This window comes from Balaenoptera ricei, chromosome 1, assembly GCF_028023285.1.
Source record: "Balaenoptera ricei isolate mBalRic1 chromosome 1, mBalRic1.hap2, whole genome shotgun sequence".
Classification (NCBI taxonomy): Eukaryota; Metazoa; Chordata; class Mammalia; order Artiodactyla; family Balaenopteridae; genus Balaenoptera; species Balaenoptera ricei.
Window position 1 is genome coordinate 171,850,655 of NC_082639.1, and position 16,086 is coordinate 171,866,740.

Consider the following 16,086-nt stretch of genomic DNA (forward strand, 5'->3'; position numbering starts at 1 on the left):
CTGATTAGACTCACAGCTTTGGACAGAGCTCTGAGTAACCGATAAGTTATTTCTTACGGAAGCATACTAGTTAGCACTGCTGTCCTTTACCTGAAGTCGCACGTCTCTGCAGCCCACCAGACACCAAGCCTCCAGAGTCAGAAGATTTGCAGAGTCCACTGGAGACATAATTCTAGAAACATTTCTTCCTGCTTCAGAAAGACATAATAAGGCTCAAGTCAAGCTAACTCCACACTGCGCTCCATCACAAGCCCTTTTCCTCAGTCAGACCAGATTGCTTACTACCCTCATCTATGCCTGGCTTCCCCTTCCCTGCCTGATCTCATTGTAGGAGACCCTTCCTGGGGGCCTTCCCAGCCCGCCTGAAACGGTGTCTTCAACCCTGAACAATACATCCAAGGGTGGGCCACTATAGCCATGTTTCTAAGTGGCCCTGCTTTTCTCGGCCACAGCTGATTGGCCTTGGGGTAGACGTTGACCCAGAAAAAGCCATTCCAGAGGCAAGGCTGAGTCAGATTCTCTCTCCAGGGAATCTGAAATAGAAACATGGAAAAAATGGTTCAGTTAGCTTCAGAGTTCTTTTGGTGTAAGCCAACAGAATCTAGCCCTGGCTCATTTAAGAGAGATTTAGCAATAATAATAATTCCATTTGACGCAGCAATGAGAGGAATTGGGACCGATTCAGACCTAGAGCAGCTCCAGTGGCTCTGGTCATCGTGTCTCTCTTTTCTTAAGTTCAGATTTGCAGGAGAAACTGGCCAGCTCAGCTTGGGTCAGAGGTCTACTATGGGGACAATCAGTGGGGCAGAGGCAAGATCACAGGGGCAGAAAAAGTTATGGGAGGCTCACCTCTGAGTTTTAAGGGTCTTCCTAGAGAAGGGGGCACTTTGTGGGCCAGATAATCCCTTGAGAGGTATGTATGGAGGCAGCCATGATGGAGATGGAGAGCAGGAAGGCTGTCTGCCGACAGAGAGAGGAATGACCCCGGTGTAGGGAGAGAAGCAAATGCAGGAGAGGAGGTGGAGGTGGGGATGGGGAAGATGAGGAAGAAGGTGTCCCTCACATATGAAGTTCTGGGGTGTTGCTCCAACCCACATCTTTAAGCCCCAGTCTCTGTGGCCACCATCTCAGTGACTCAACTCTTTTTGTTTTTAATTTTTTATTTTATATTGGAGTATAGTTGATTTACAATGTTGTGTTAGTTTCAGGTGTACAGCAAAGTGATTTAGTTAAACATATTCATATATCTATTCTTTTGCAGATTTATTTCCTATATAGGTTATTACAGAACAACTCTTGATAAAACCATTCTGTACCTGTTATTTGATCACTTCCCTCTTGAGAAGACTTAGCTGCCTGTGAGTCTGGAGGCATTTGAGAGTCCTGGGCAGAGAGAAGGATTTGCTCTTATCTGACCACAACCATTTGCCTGGCTGTGCAGGCGAGGGCTGTTATGCTGAAACTTGATTCTAAAGATGACTGTATCCGTGCCTGCCTGCCACTGCCCCTCAGCTTCATCAACCTCCCGGAAACTGAACAGGAAGAACTCTCTGTGCCCCCATCGAGATGAGTGAGGCTTGGCACTTCTGCTGGGAGCTGTCGACTTTCCATTCCAAGTCTTACGAGCCAGATCGATGTTCCTCCGGGGAGCAAGGTCCTGAGAGCTCCAAATACTAAGTACACAGCTGCTGCCTCTGGGATGAAAGGACAAAGCTGTTCCATGTACTTCTCAGCATTTCTTATTATCGTGCCAGTTTCTGGCTTACAGGGCATGTCACTCAAATTCTTTGCCAGCCGCTTGCCACTGTGACACCTTTGAAAGAATGGTGCCCAGGAGTAATCTAACAGGGAGCACCTCAGGGCAGTGGGCCCTCTGTGTTTGGGGCACAGAATGAAGGTTGGACGTGGGCCACACCTTGGGAGGGACAGTCACACAGAGGAGGGGAGAGGGTGTGATGTATGACGAGTACACGTCAGGGAATGTGTAACTGGCTTGGAAGGTAGATTCAGTGAGTCTAGGGAAACTCCCAGGTGTGAGTGTTTGCTTAAAAGCCTAAGGCTGTGTCTTGAAGGCAGGGACAGCTGCGGCTTGGTGGACGAGATGAAGTTCACATGCAGGTAATAGACGTGGAGAAGATTCAGGTATGGACGACAGTGGGCCCTAGGAGTCCTGCACAGAGTACACTGGGACAGGTGAGGGCTGGTTTCCAGGAAGCTGTCAAGAGGGTCATTTTGAGGAAACACAGCTTAGAGCAAGGATTCAGAGCTGGGGATGGAGAGACAAGGTGAAATTCACATGATGCAACTGACCATTCGCAGAAAGAAAGATAGGCAGTTGGCCAACGTCAGTCACCGGGTTCCCTGCTGTGTCAGGGCCAGCGGGCTCTCCAGGCCCCTCACTGAGTATTAATTCGCTTCAGGACATCAGTGAGAGGTCCACGCCTGAGTTGGGGGTAGAGCCAGGGTCTGGGTGAGGTTTAGGAGTAATCTACAGAAGGTGAAGCTCAGGGAGGTACGGAAGAGAGGAAGGAATGGGAGAGCTGGGGTTCTAAGCCAGTGTCAGGATGCTGATGTTCAGGCATCCCTCCTTTGGAAATTGTCTTCTCTGTCCACTTGGTAACAGTGATGGACCCCCAGCAGCCATTTTTGTACCTAATGACCCTGCTCACTGGCCCCACCGACTGTCTCAGAAGTGGGCAACTCCAACCTGGGCTGGAAGAAGTCCTTCCATGGTCGTTTGGGTTGGAAACTAAGGGATTCCAGCCTTCATCTGGGTCACTTCCTTGAATAGTTTATGTCAACACTAGGGAGTATGGGCAGTGATTTCTACAGGCGGCTGCACAGCGAAGAAAGTTACTTTGCAGAGAGAGGGAGAGAAAAAGGAGCAAGTACGCAGATCAGGGCAGAGCAGGAGGAGAGAAGCAGAGCCACTTTCCTTTCTTGTTCTGAACTATTTCTGAGGCTTGGGACACCTGTGGCCTTGGTTCCCCTGAGATCCCTCTAGAATATCCTGCATTCATTTTTTCTTGCACCAAATAACATTTATAAAGCAAAAATTACAGAAGGTACAAAGATCAACAGAAATATTTAAAATAATGGGGCTCAGCTCATGGTAGCTCAACTAGACAGAATACATTTTTTCTTCATTTTAAAAATCTTTTTTGGACTTAAACTTCTTTTTTTAAATTGAAGTATAGTTAATTTACAATGCTGTGTTAATTTCAGGTGTATAGCAAAGTGAATCAGATATATGTATATTCTTTTTCAGGTTCTTTTCCCTTATAGGTTATTACAAAATATTGAGTATAGTTTCCTGTGCTATATAGTAGGTCCTTGTTGGTTATCTATTTTATATGCAGTAGTTTGTATATGTTAATCCCAAACTCCTAACTTATCCCTCCCCCACTCCTTTCCCTTTTGGTAACCATAAGTTTGTTTTCTATGTCTGGGTCTATTTCTGTTTTGTACATAAGTTCATTTGTATATATTTTTTTAGATTCCACACATAAATGATATCATATGACATTTGTGTTTCTCTGTCTGGCTTACTTCACTTAGTATGATAATCTCTAGGTCCACCCATGTTGCTGCAAATGGCATTATTTCACTCTTTTTTATGGCTGAGTAGTATTCCATTATATACAATGGAATACTACTGTATACATGTACCACATCTTTATCCATTCATCTATTGATGGATATTTAGGTTGCTTCCATTTCTTGGCTATTGTAAATAGTGCTGCAATGAACATAGGGGTGCATGTACCTTTTCGAAATATATAACTGGAGAAAACTAGAATATCCCGCATTCTTAACAGGGGTGATATTGCCCTTAAGGAGGCAAAATTAGTTCTTGGGGGGCAAAAAAGCCTTTGATATTACAATGATTTGTGGCCCTCCAAAGCCCATAGTACATAAACAGATACAGAATATATCTGCAGTACTAAAATTTTATGGGGTTAGGGGACCTGATTTCCACACAGAGATCTCTGAAACAGTCCCTGAGAGTGGATGATTTAATAAAAAAAAAAAAGGTCGAGAAACAGGGCTCTAAACTTTGGAATGAATCCCCCCTGCCACCTCTTTGTTACTCAAGCCGGCTCTTGGGACTTTGAGTCACAGTAGCATTAACTGAACCAGCCATCCTTGGTGCAGTCCCTCTGGAGGGCTGGGGGGAAGAGGAGCTGTGGGGAACAGGCTAGCTGAGGGATCCCGAGAGCATGGAGACCCCTTAGGGTGACCAGCATCAGACTAGGGCCGGGACCAGGGCAGGACGCTCACAGGGCCGCTGGCATAGGAGGAGTGAAGCCGTGGATTTGGCCGAGTTGTTCATGAGCAGCAGTTGTCAGAGCAGTTCCAGCAAAAGAGGGACGTGGCCTCTCATGCCCTCCTGTTCTCACGGTCACTCCCGACTCAGCTTTGCCTGCTTGTGTCACATGATCATGCTGCAAGGTCACTTTGAGTCCTGGCTGGAGCTAGGCAGTGCTGGCTTGGAAGTCCCTGGGGCACAAAGTAGAGACGCCACCCAGCCCAGCCTAGGCCAGATGGGCCCATGAGGACCCCAGACGTCATTCAGGTAGGTGTTGGCACCACGACCTGTTTTGTATTTTTTAAACAGCTGTATTGAGGTATCATTAACATACCGTACGTTTCACCTATTTAAAGTATGCAGTTTGATGGTTTTTAGTATATTCACAGAGTTGTGCAATCATCACCATGGTTTTAGAACATTTTTAGAAAATTTTAGAACATTTTTATCACCTAAAAAAGAAACCCTGTACCATTTAGCTATCACCTCTTATCCCCTCATCCCCTTCCCAGCCCCAGGCAACCACTAATCTGCTTTCTTTTCTTTTTTTTTTTTTAAAGATTTTTTTTGATGTGGACCATTTTTAAAGTCTTTATTGAATTTGTTACAATATTGCTTCTGTCTTATGTCTTTGGTTTTTTTGGCCATGAGGCATGTGGAATCTTAGCTCCCTGACCAGGGATCGAACCCATACCCCCTGCATTGGAAGGCAAAGTCTTAGCCACTGGACCGCCAGGGAAGTCCTGTAATCTGCTTTCTATCTCTATAGATTTCTCTATTCTGGACTTTCAGGCAAATGGAATCATATAATATGTGGTATTTTGTGTCTGGCTTCTTTCGCTCAGCACAATGTTTTCAAGGTTTATCCAAGTTATAATAGGTATCAGTACTTCACTCCTTTTTATGGCTGAATAATATTCCATTATATGGATATACCACATTTTTTAATCCATTCATCACTTGATGGACATTTGGGTTGATTCTACTTTTTGCCTATTATGAATAATGCTGCTATAAACACATTCATATACAGGTTTTTATGTGGACATATGTTTAATTTCACTTGAGTATATACCTGGGAGTGAAATTGCTTAGTCAAATGGTAACCTATGTTTATTTGAGAAATTTACAGACTGTTTTTCAAAGTGGCTGCACCATCTTTCACTCCCAGCAGCAGTGTATGAGAGCTCCAATTTCTTCATATCCTCGCCCACACTTGTTATTACCTGAATTTTTGATTCTAGCCCTCTTAGTGGGTATGAGGTGCTATCTCCCTATGGTTTTGAACCAGTGCCCAGTTTTGCAGGTGGGAGATGGTGGCAGGAAGAACTGAGCAAACCAAAGTACTTGGAAGTGGGCGGGCACTGACTGTGACATATTCCCAAGTGACCAGTCTGCTGTGGGCAGGACCCAAGCCACGGGCAGAGGAGATAGGAAATTGAGTCACTTCTCCAGTAGAGATGGAAGGGATCTGGGGCACCAGTGAGGTGGGCTAGAGATCAGGCCAGACTTTAGAATCAGCAGAGAATCAGACCTGCCTAGGGAAACTGAGGCAGAAGCTCTGTCGAGTGGATAGCAAACAGCATATAGATCACCCCTCCCTACTCCTGCTCACATGGTAGACATCATTAATCGATTGCATCATTCTTTCCTGCTAAGCCCAGAAATAACCTCAACACATCATTCGAGGCTGCCACTCCCAGTGGATACGGGTTGGCATAAGATACTTGTATCTTATCTAGGGTACTTGCTATCCGTAGACTAGGCCCACCCAGGGAATAGGGAGGGGGAGGTCATGACTCAGGAAGCATTCAGGCTTGGGGCTGGAGTCTGAGGGAGCAGGGCTATTGCTGGAGCCCACTGTGGATGGGGTAAGTGGCCAGTGGACTCCCTGCCCTGGTCAGTAGAGCTGAGCAGGGGTGGGGGACAAGCAGAGGTTGAAACAGACTGCCCTCTCCAATGCCTAAGGATGAACAGGAGGCAGCTGGTCATATGATAATCAGAGGGCATGATGGTCCTACCAGGAAGCACTGCTGGTCTCATGGGGCCATCGGACCTAGGGAGAGAGCTCGGTATATAGGAGGCTAGTGGGTGTGTCACTGGGCAGTAAGGGGCACCAGTCAGGACAGGAGCTCAGTAGACCCCAGGGCCAGACATCTCCGGCAATGCAGAGCCAGAGAAGACAGACAGACTAGGGCAAGCGCAGGTGTCTGGAGTGTGGTTCCTGGGTTCAGTGGTGGGCCAGGCAGTTCAGGCACAGAGTTCAAATGTCAGCTGAGCTGGTTTGTAAAGGGCAAGTGCCAGAAGTAAGTCTGGATGAGGCCAGGAAATCAGAGAATGGGAAATGGGAGAAGAGGGGCTGCTGCAGGCTGCTGACGAACAGAAAGAGGGGCGCCCACAGCAGCACCAGGCGAGGAGGCTGGAGGGTCCTGCCAGCCTCACTCGGGAGTAAGGGGGTATCAGGGATGGTGAGCAATGAGGAGCGCTGGGCTGGGGAGGGACAGTGCACAAGGGATGTACGAGCAATGCCTGAGAGAGAAACCCAGCTAGTTTAGGGGAGAGAAAGTTCCAGCAGAGAGAAGAAAGTTTCACAAACACAAAATGTCAGTAGCTATCAAATCACAAGCAGAGGCTGACCATTTCGCCAGTCTCTTAATTCACAAAGCAAATTTCTGACCAGAAAAGGTCAGGTATGAGGCATATTATATGCTCAGAGCTGGCATCCTTGGAACAACGGATGAGGAGCTGGAATCTCCAGGTCTTTGAGTTGAAAGGGCCATTGGAGAAAGGATTTGGGGAGCAGCTACTGTATTTTCAGTATCATTTTTTTCCCCTTTGGGTGATCCTATGTTGCACACAAGAGTGTATTTGATTGATTTTCCACAAATCCTTTAATAGGACTCACTGGACCCAAGCACAATAAGGATTTTGCTTGCTATATTGCAGTCTTTCTTATCTGAAAAATAATGTTTCAAGAAGCAAAACTAGAATCTGGAATTTATGCCTTTATTTATTCATCTATCCAGCAAACATTAACTGAATTACCAGCCAGGAATCTTCAAGGAGACCCTGCCCTCCAGTAAATAGCAATTTTTTCTGCACTCAAGTTCTGAACTAACTGAAAAATAGGACAAACAATAAGGCAGATGGAGACCAAAATATCACAGTTAGTACTGATTGGTTGAAAGATGTAGCTAGGAGTAAGAGCAAATGGGCTTGTTAACTGAATCTTCAAATTAGATAAATTGACCCAGTTATGGAAGTGCTGGGTACCCCAGGCCTCCTCCCCACAAGGCCAGGGCTGGTGCCAGTATTGGTGAGCAGCCCGGGTCCCAAGAGGAAAAAGGAAGGAGCTGAGTCAACGTCAATATGCCCAGTTTATTCTTTTCAAAACCTCTAATCAGATAAAGTCACATCTCCTGCCCAGGGTGAAGCCAGTTAGGGGAGAGAGGACAGTGGCAGGAGTTCACACCTCCACATGGGAGATACCTACATGAATAGGTAAAAATTGTTTCCCCCTAGGTATTCCAGGGGATGGAAATAACATTAAAATGGTTAGCACTAACTGAATAATTAACATATGCTAGGCATTATTCCAAGCTCTTTTATGTCTATTACTTAATTTAGTCTTTAAAACAATCTCATAGAAATGCAAATCAAAACTACAATGAGGCACCGCCTCACACTGGTCAGAATGGCCATCATTAAAAAGTCTACAAATAACAAACGCTAGAGAGGGTGTGGAGCAAAGGAAACCCTCCTACACTGTTGGTGGAATGTAAATTGGTGCAGCCACTATGGAAAACAGTATGGAGGTTCCTCAAAAAACTAAAAATAGAGTTGCCATATGATCCAGCAATCCCACTCCTGGGCATATATCAGGACTGGCAAAATTATAACTCAAAAAGGTACATGCACCCCTATGTTCATAGTAGCACTATTCACAATAGCCAAGACATGGAAGCAACCTAAATATCCACCCACAGATGAATGGATAAAGAAGATGTGCTATATATATACAATGGAATATTACTCAGCCATAAAAAAAAGGAAATAATGCCATTTGCAGCAACATGGATAGACCAGGAGATCATCATACTAAGTAAAGTCAGTCAGACAGAGAAAGACAAATACCATGTTATCACTTATGTGGGGAATCTAAAATATGACACAAATGAACTTATCTATGAAACAGAAACAGACTCACAGACAAAGAGAACAGATTTGTGTTTGCCAAGAGGGAAGGGTTATGGGGGAGGGTGGATTGGAAGTTTGGGATTAGCAGATGCAAACTATTATACATATGTATAACTGAATCACTTTGCCGTACACCAGAAACTAACACAACATTGTAAATCAAATATACATTAATAAAATACATTTTTAAAAAACCTCATAGGGTACACACTTTCATTGTCCCCATTTTACAGATGAGCCACTGAGGTGCAGAAGGGGTAAGGAACCCACCCAAGGCTACACAGCTTGAAGGAGTTAGAAGTGTGATTTCATTGTAGGCAGCCTGACAGCAAAGGCCGCACTCAACCTCTAATACTGAAGACACAGGTCTTGCCTCAAGATGGTGGGGAGATAATGCTGGTTCCTAAAGAGCTGTAACATCAGCTGGAGGGTGAGAAGTGCAGATAAAGGACTACACATATTCAGAGAAGGAAGAGATGCTATCGCCGTAGTGGTCCAGGAGGTGCTTATTATCCAAGGATAATAGGTTCTAAGCAAAGCCTGTTGAAATGGGGCATTAACTAGTAACTAGTGTGAACAGTTTGGGACTTTGTCTTGAGGGAAATCAAATTAAAAATTATGAAAAAATAAAATTATCTTTGCTGTAACACAATTTAAGTTATAATTACAACTTTTCACTAAATTTTAGGATGTATGAAAACTGAATCCAGGGGTGATTATAGAATTTTTTGCATCATTATCAGACAAAACTGTATGACAGCATAAGACAACCTTCTTCACTTCTCTTTCCACTTTCCTGGACTAATCAAAAAGGTGGTCTTTTCTCCCAAAATGTTTGAGGGCTTTATTAATTTTCCAAAGGCCTGTCCTAATTGTTTGGTGTTCAGATCATTGTTTCCTAAGGCCCGTTCGAAGGTATCACCCTCTTTGATATTCTCTTCTTCAGTTGTACGTGTCAATGACTTAGCACAAAATTAGACACTTCTCCAACATCACTTTCATTGACTTCATGAAATTCACACCTTTCCCAAGAGTCCTCATTTAACTTTGCCATCAATTTGAATTGTGTGTGCATTATAGTGTGGATGTTTACAACAGGTCTCTTCGGGGAAAGACTGAAGGACAAAGCCTGGGCCAAGCAAATCCTTGTAGTTAATCAAGGTCAAACAGGGTTACTTTTACTAGGGGTCAGTTCCTTAGTCACTATCTGCAAGAGAAGACACCTTTTATTTCCCCAAGCAACAAGGACCTGTGGGACACAGATATGAACACAGATATGAACACGGATCCCCTATATATGGAAAGGGCTTAAAGAGGAGATGGCATTCATGCTGCATTTTAGGGAGCAAAGGAATTGGACACGCAGAGACCAGGGAACAGGGCCTTTGAACTGGCATCAGCAGAGGCAGAGATGGTTCATACAACCTGTGTATCAGGAACAGGAAGTAGATCTGAAGGTGAATGTATGAGAATGATGAAGATGATGTTGGGAAAGCTAGGTCTGGAGCCAGATCATGGAGGACTTAGAAGAATGGACTTTATTTTATAGGCAATGGGGAGCCACTGATAGCTTTAGATCCTGAGCTCAGAATGGAGTTTGGCACATACTAGAAGTTTTAAAAAAATGTTGAAAAAAGCTGATATTAGGGATGATGGTTGTTGAATGACAGCACACACCAGTATAACAAAACCTGGATGTCAAAATTACCGATGTACTAGCCCTAGCTAACTAGGGCTTGCTTACTTAAATGTTTGATAGAAACAAAAGACAAGGGACTTCCCTGGTGGTCCAGTGGTAAAGAATCCGCCTTCCAATGCAGGGCACGTGGGTTTGATCCCTGGTAGGGGAACTAAGATCCCACATGCCGTGGGGCTACTGAGCCCGCGCGCCACAAGCTACAGAGCCCACGTGCTCTGGAGCCCGCGTGCCACAACTAGAGAGAGAAAACCCACACGCCACAACTAGAGAGAAGCCTGCGCACCACAACAAAGAGCCTGCGTGCCACAACTAAGACCTGACGCAGCCAAAAATAAAATAAATAAATAAATTTAAAAAATTTGAGAAACAAGCGAGAAAAACAAAAGACGATCCCCTTCGGGGTTTCTCGTGATGGGATTTTAGTTTCATACTGGAAATTGTTCTTTTTAGAAGGGACTTTGGTACTTGACTTGCAGATAGAGGAGCTATTTTTAATCTGAGACTTAAATTGAATTCAGCCACTGTACATCCCAAAGTGTTTTTGAAACTGTTACTATAGAGCGTGAACTTTTGACCTCTCTGGTTATATGGAAGATGAAAACAGTGCAGGAGACTTGCTTCCAGATCTAACTGAAACCATCTGTGTTCCAAATTCTAGTTCTTACTGATCTTTTGGGAACAGCACCCAAGTAGAAGCTCCATGTTTGGTTGAGCCTGTGCCTGCCTGCGTGTGCCCACGGATGCCCATGATCTCGTGCCCATAGGTACGTTGAAGAATCAAGCGCAAAGTACTGAGTAGAGTTCCCTGTGCTCTACAGTAGGTCCTTATTAGTTATCTATTTTACATATAGTAGTGTGTGTATGTCAATCCCAATCTCCCTCCCCTACGTCCCCCCTTGGTAACCATAAGTTTGTTTTCTATGTCTGTGACTCTATTTCTGTTCTGTAAATAAGTTCATTTGTACCATTTATCTAAAAAAAAAAGTGATATATGTATAACTGATTCACTTTGCTGTACAGCAGGAACTAACACAACATTGTAAATCAACTCTACTCCAATAAAAACCAATCTAAAAAAAAAAAAAAAGGAATCAAGTGTAGCCAGTATTCCTCAGGACATAGAAAGGTCTTGCTTGGGGAAAACAAGAGCTCCTAGAACTCTCTGAGAGAGACAAGGAAGTCAGAGATCATGTTTTAGATTTCTCACACTCTAATTGTGATGATTAAAGTTCAGCAAACTCTCTCATTTGGTAACAAACCCAAAGGTATGCCAGGAATAAGATAGGATTTGAAATATGCAATAGGCAATGTGAATACCCGCCATGGTGACTTTTCAGATGGGGAAGAGGGAATAAAAAACAATGAATGCTAATTAGTTTACATTAATCAAGCTTGTATCCGGCTGCTTTTTTTTTTCTTTCCAGAGCTCGTAAATGTGAGGAAGCAGGTTATTCAAATTTCACCCCTGTTTTTCAAAAATTAATAAGGGCCATACATTAGTGTAACATTCTGCCTGCTTCATAGAATATATTAGTAAAGGTTTTAATTACCGAAATTATACAGTCATAAAAAGATGATTTAATGAAAGCAATCATATCATTTGCATTCTGGGCCTGCCTGCACGCAAGACACTGCAAAGAGCAGTAAATTAGACTGACGAGGAGTCGAATAATTACCACCATTGTAATTCTGCCTGAGGACCCTAGGCTCATATGACTTCAAGCTCCAAGTAAATACCTGTTTGAGTGACAAGAAAACCAGCTTCGTCTGAGAAGGAGAATTAGAGATGACAATGGAGTCCTAAAATCTCTTTTCTTTTCCAGTATCCAGAGCTTGTCTTTCCTGGAGGAATGCATTATGACCTCATCTCAGATAAGGGAAAATTAATTGGTATGCTCTTTTGTTGAAGAGGGTTTTTTGGTGGTTAAAATTATTAGAGTCGAGTCTGGAAGTGATGGCCTGGGTATAAAAAAGGACAGATGATTTTATTATTCTCATTTTTTCCCCACATGACAGGACAACAGGTGTGTGTGTGTGAAATCGTGCACAGAGCAGAGCTGCGTCCTTTGGGTTTGTAAAACAAAACCCTAAGTGTGGGCAGGTGGAGCCTGACCTGCCCCCGTTCCCGGGTCCTCCTGGGTTTTCCCCACAAAAGGGGGCAAACGTAGTGACACATAAACAACACTGGTGGGTGCTGTTGAGAGCCCAGTGAGGGGCCATATGGAATTATTTAAAGGGCAGTGGTGGTGGCCTTGGGGAAGGGTCAGGGGCCTGACTTGGTTTATTCTCCTGAGATTTATATCAACCCTCAGGTGTAAATTCTGGTTTCCCAAGTTACATTTTGCAAAGTCTCCTACTATACCCCCTACTCTGTGTACCCCAGGGGTACCCCTCCTTTGATGTGTTATTGATGCCAGGACTTCAGAGATGAGGGGTACACTTGAGCCTTTGTTTCTTTTCTATGATCAAATCAAAGGATGTCCTTTGTGGACCTACAATGTGTGAGACCCTGTGTTGGGCTGGCATAGGGTACGGGGGGGACATTGCCCGCACCCCATAATAATGATGTGAGTGCAAGGTACACATCATTTGTACACTCAGAAAGAGAGAAGTTCAGTGTCACAGGGACCTAATTATGGGGGGAAAAAACCGCATTCATATGAGCTGAGTAAAGGATTCTTGGAAAAGTCTGCATTGAAGGACAGGAAGGAGATGGGGTCAGGGCATTATTATTATTATTAGGCTAGAACCGTCATCTGTTCTTGGAAGATGCAAAGGCTGAAGCTTAGAGAGGCTGCTAAAGGCCACGTGGTGGGAGCGTGTGAAGCCAGGACTTGCATCCGTGTGTGAAGCCCGCGCCTCTGTGCTTTTTTGTCCCCAGCGATGTCCTGCTAGGGCTGGAGGGAGCCGATGAGTCATCCTGCTTAGCTCTGAGCTTTCAGGGATAAGTAAAGCCGCTGGGTCCAGAGAAGGGAAGTGACTGGGCCGAAGTCAGCCAGGGACAGAGTCAGGGCTGCACTTTGGTAAAGAGGACGGGCAGCTGAGAACAGTCACAGAGGTCCCGTTGCGTGTAGGAGGGGACCGCAGGGCCAGGCAGGGTCTTGCTGATGCCAATCACAAGCTCCGGAGGGAGGAGGCGTGCGGGCAGCGAGAGGCCCAAGGGAACGTACACGGCGCAGGCAATGATTAGAAAGTGAGGAAGGGGGATTGAAAAGAGAGACGTGCTGTTTCTGTGCCGCAGGAAGTACAGAAGATACATAGATACACTCATCAGGGACCTGGGCCCCCTGCCTGTCTGGGAGGTCCGCTGAGCCAGGGCTGGGGGCGGGTCTCCCTTGCCACTAGGTCAGAGGTGCCAAGGGTGGTTATGGACCCGGCTACCTGCAGGGGGTGCCTGCTCTGTGCTCATCACTGTGCCAAGAGGCCGGACAATGAGAAATCTGCCTAAGGAACTGAGGAGTTGCTGGGGAGAAATCCTCATGGAAGAGATCAGTTAGCCAGGCTCGGGTTTAGTGCTTGGAGGGTAGGGCAATTCCGAAAAGAAGTAATATTACTGAGTGTTTGCTCTGTGCCACACGCTATTCTAAGCATGTGGCATATATTAATTTTTAAAATTCTCCCACCTCTGAAGTAGGAAGTATTACGTCTTCTTTTACCAGATGAGGAAGGGGAGACGCAGAGAGTTTCGGTAACTTGAGTGGGAACACATAGTGAGCAGCAGAGCCCGGCTTCAGATCCAGAACCTGGGGTGTCAACAGCGAGCCTGCACCGCGTAGCATAGCACAGGGGCTGTCACTCGGACGCGTGTCCCAGCCAAGTCCCCAGGGACTGAGTCCCGTGGTGGAGCCAGAAGAGGAGAGAGCTGCAGATAAAGACTGAAGGTTGTTTCTTTAAACATTTCAGAGAGTCCGGGGCTGAGGTCGGTGCTGCTTTGGTACCTACACGACAAACCCCAAAGAGGGAGAGAGGACAGCACAGCTTTGTGCAGTGGGATCCCAGGGTGCCTGACGCTGCTTGGGTACCTGCCCAGAGGGCGCTACTCTGGAGGTGACTGCAGCTCTGCCTGGTGAGCACAGCGGTTCCCAGAGGAAAGGGTTGGGGCTGATTCCCAAGCACAGTGAGACAACCCTGGATCTAGAAATGCCATATGGCAAGGGACAAGGGGACTGACTCAGTAGCTGGCGTCCATAACCATGGGTTATGCTGTGCAAAGCATCCGGTATTTCCAGGTCTCCTGAACTTTGCACTGAGCCATACAACCTGGCTCCAGGTGGTGGTACTTGCCTTCATTCAGGGGGGTTGGCGGGTCTGAAGAACGTTTCTCCAGCTACAGCATGGAGCCCATGCATTTGCTGGTGAGTATTTACTTGACCAGGAGACGGGTTGTCGGCCTGAAGTCAAAAGCAGCTCCATGGTGGCGAAAGCTGTGCTGTACTTCCTGATGCCTCCTCTAAAATGAAGGATTTATTCTCCCCGCTGCTGCCAGTTTACCGCCGAGGACTGGGAACTGCCCTCAACAGAAGACAGTTGCCTTGCCCAACTTCATGCCCCTTCCAGGGGCTAAATGGCATCCAATAACTGGACGATGTAGGGGTACAAAGGCCTGGGGCCCTCGCCCGGCTGGGGACGACTCTGAAGGATTGTCCCAGCTCCAGAGCTCCCTGTGGGAACGGCTGAGGCTTTTGTTGTGCCTTTGTCACAGCCCGACCCCTCTCTCAGCTCAGTCCTGCTTCAGTTCTCGTGGGGAGCAGGCCCAGTACGTGTCCTGTTGTCACCCCATCGCCAAGGCAGTTTTAACACCCAACGTGTGACAAGGGCCAAGATACAGACTATATGGCTCTCTTTTAACTCTTATGGGAAGTCTAAGAAAAAGAGTTAAAGATGAGGATTGGAGATCTGAAGCTGGAAGGTTCTGGCCTCTGTTCCCCACCTCACATGTTGGGTTTGTGGAATCTCAGGGCTCAGGAACTCTGCAGTTGCTGTCCATGTTTCCAACTGCTGGATGATTAAAAGAGTAAAATCGTTGAAAAATAGGGTATTTGGTTAGCCAAATTAGCCGAATGATTGAAAAAACAAGTATGTATACAATACAAATCAGTCCTAGGAATTACATGATAATAGAAAATGAGGATGGGCATTCTAAAACAGGAGACCACAGGATAAATGCAACTCTAGTTCTTAGGGAGCTGAAGTTAAAATGATGACAGGTCATTATTAAGAAAAAAACAATAAAGAATTGTTTATGGGTTTATCTCAATCCTAATTTGATTGCCTCTTTGGGGAAGCCATGTAAAAGAGCAAATAATTTGAAAATAGAGAGATGCAAAAAAGAAGAAGAAAAAAAGGAAAAAAGAAAAGATCTTTCACAAGGTAACTTCCCCTTGAATTTTGAGAGGTTCTTTCTGGAAAAACTCCAAATGCTATTGCTTGCTCTGCTTTCAATATAATATCAGCAGATTCTGTATGATCCAAGAATGTATTCAACTCTGAACCCACGGGGTGGTTCAGAGATATGAAAGCGATAATACGACCTTGGCCAATTCACTTCCCCTCTCTGGACACCAGTTTCCTCATCCGTGTGGTGAGAGGTTTAGATCACCTCAGTTTCTCCACGCTGTGTTCCATGAAACACCAGTGACCCGTGAGACATTAACCAGTCACACGCAAGAAAAGTTCTGTGATCGAGTCAGCTTGGGGAAAGCTGCATACCGTAGTACTCTTTTGAGTATAAACAGTGCATATAATATATTAACACATTGCTTCCCAGTATTTTTTGCATGATTGCACACATAGAAAATGATGATATTCTATTTCTGTAGCTCACTGGAGTAAACAGGAGGGGATTTACATTTACATATATTACATTTTTCTGTATATTACA

The 16,086-nt window shown here is 45.2% G+C and overlaps 1 long non-coding RNA gene across 1 annotated transcript; it reads left to right on the top strand.

The window, feature by feature from the left end:
* The first annotated feature begins 4,490 nt into the window (after positions 1-4,490).
* Positions 4,491-12,094, top strand: LOC132354051 (uncharacterized). Its single transcript, XR_009499161.1, has 3 exons — positions 4,491-4,576; positions 10,864-10,969; positions 12,029-12,094. It is a non-coding gene; the product is annotated as an uncharacterized LOC132354051 (long non-coding RNA).
* Positions 12,095-16,086: the final 3,992 nt, after the last annotated feature.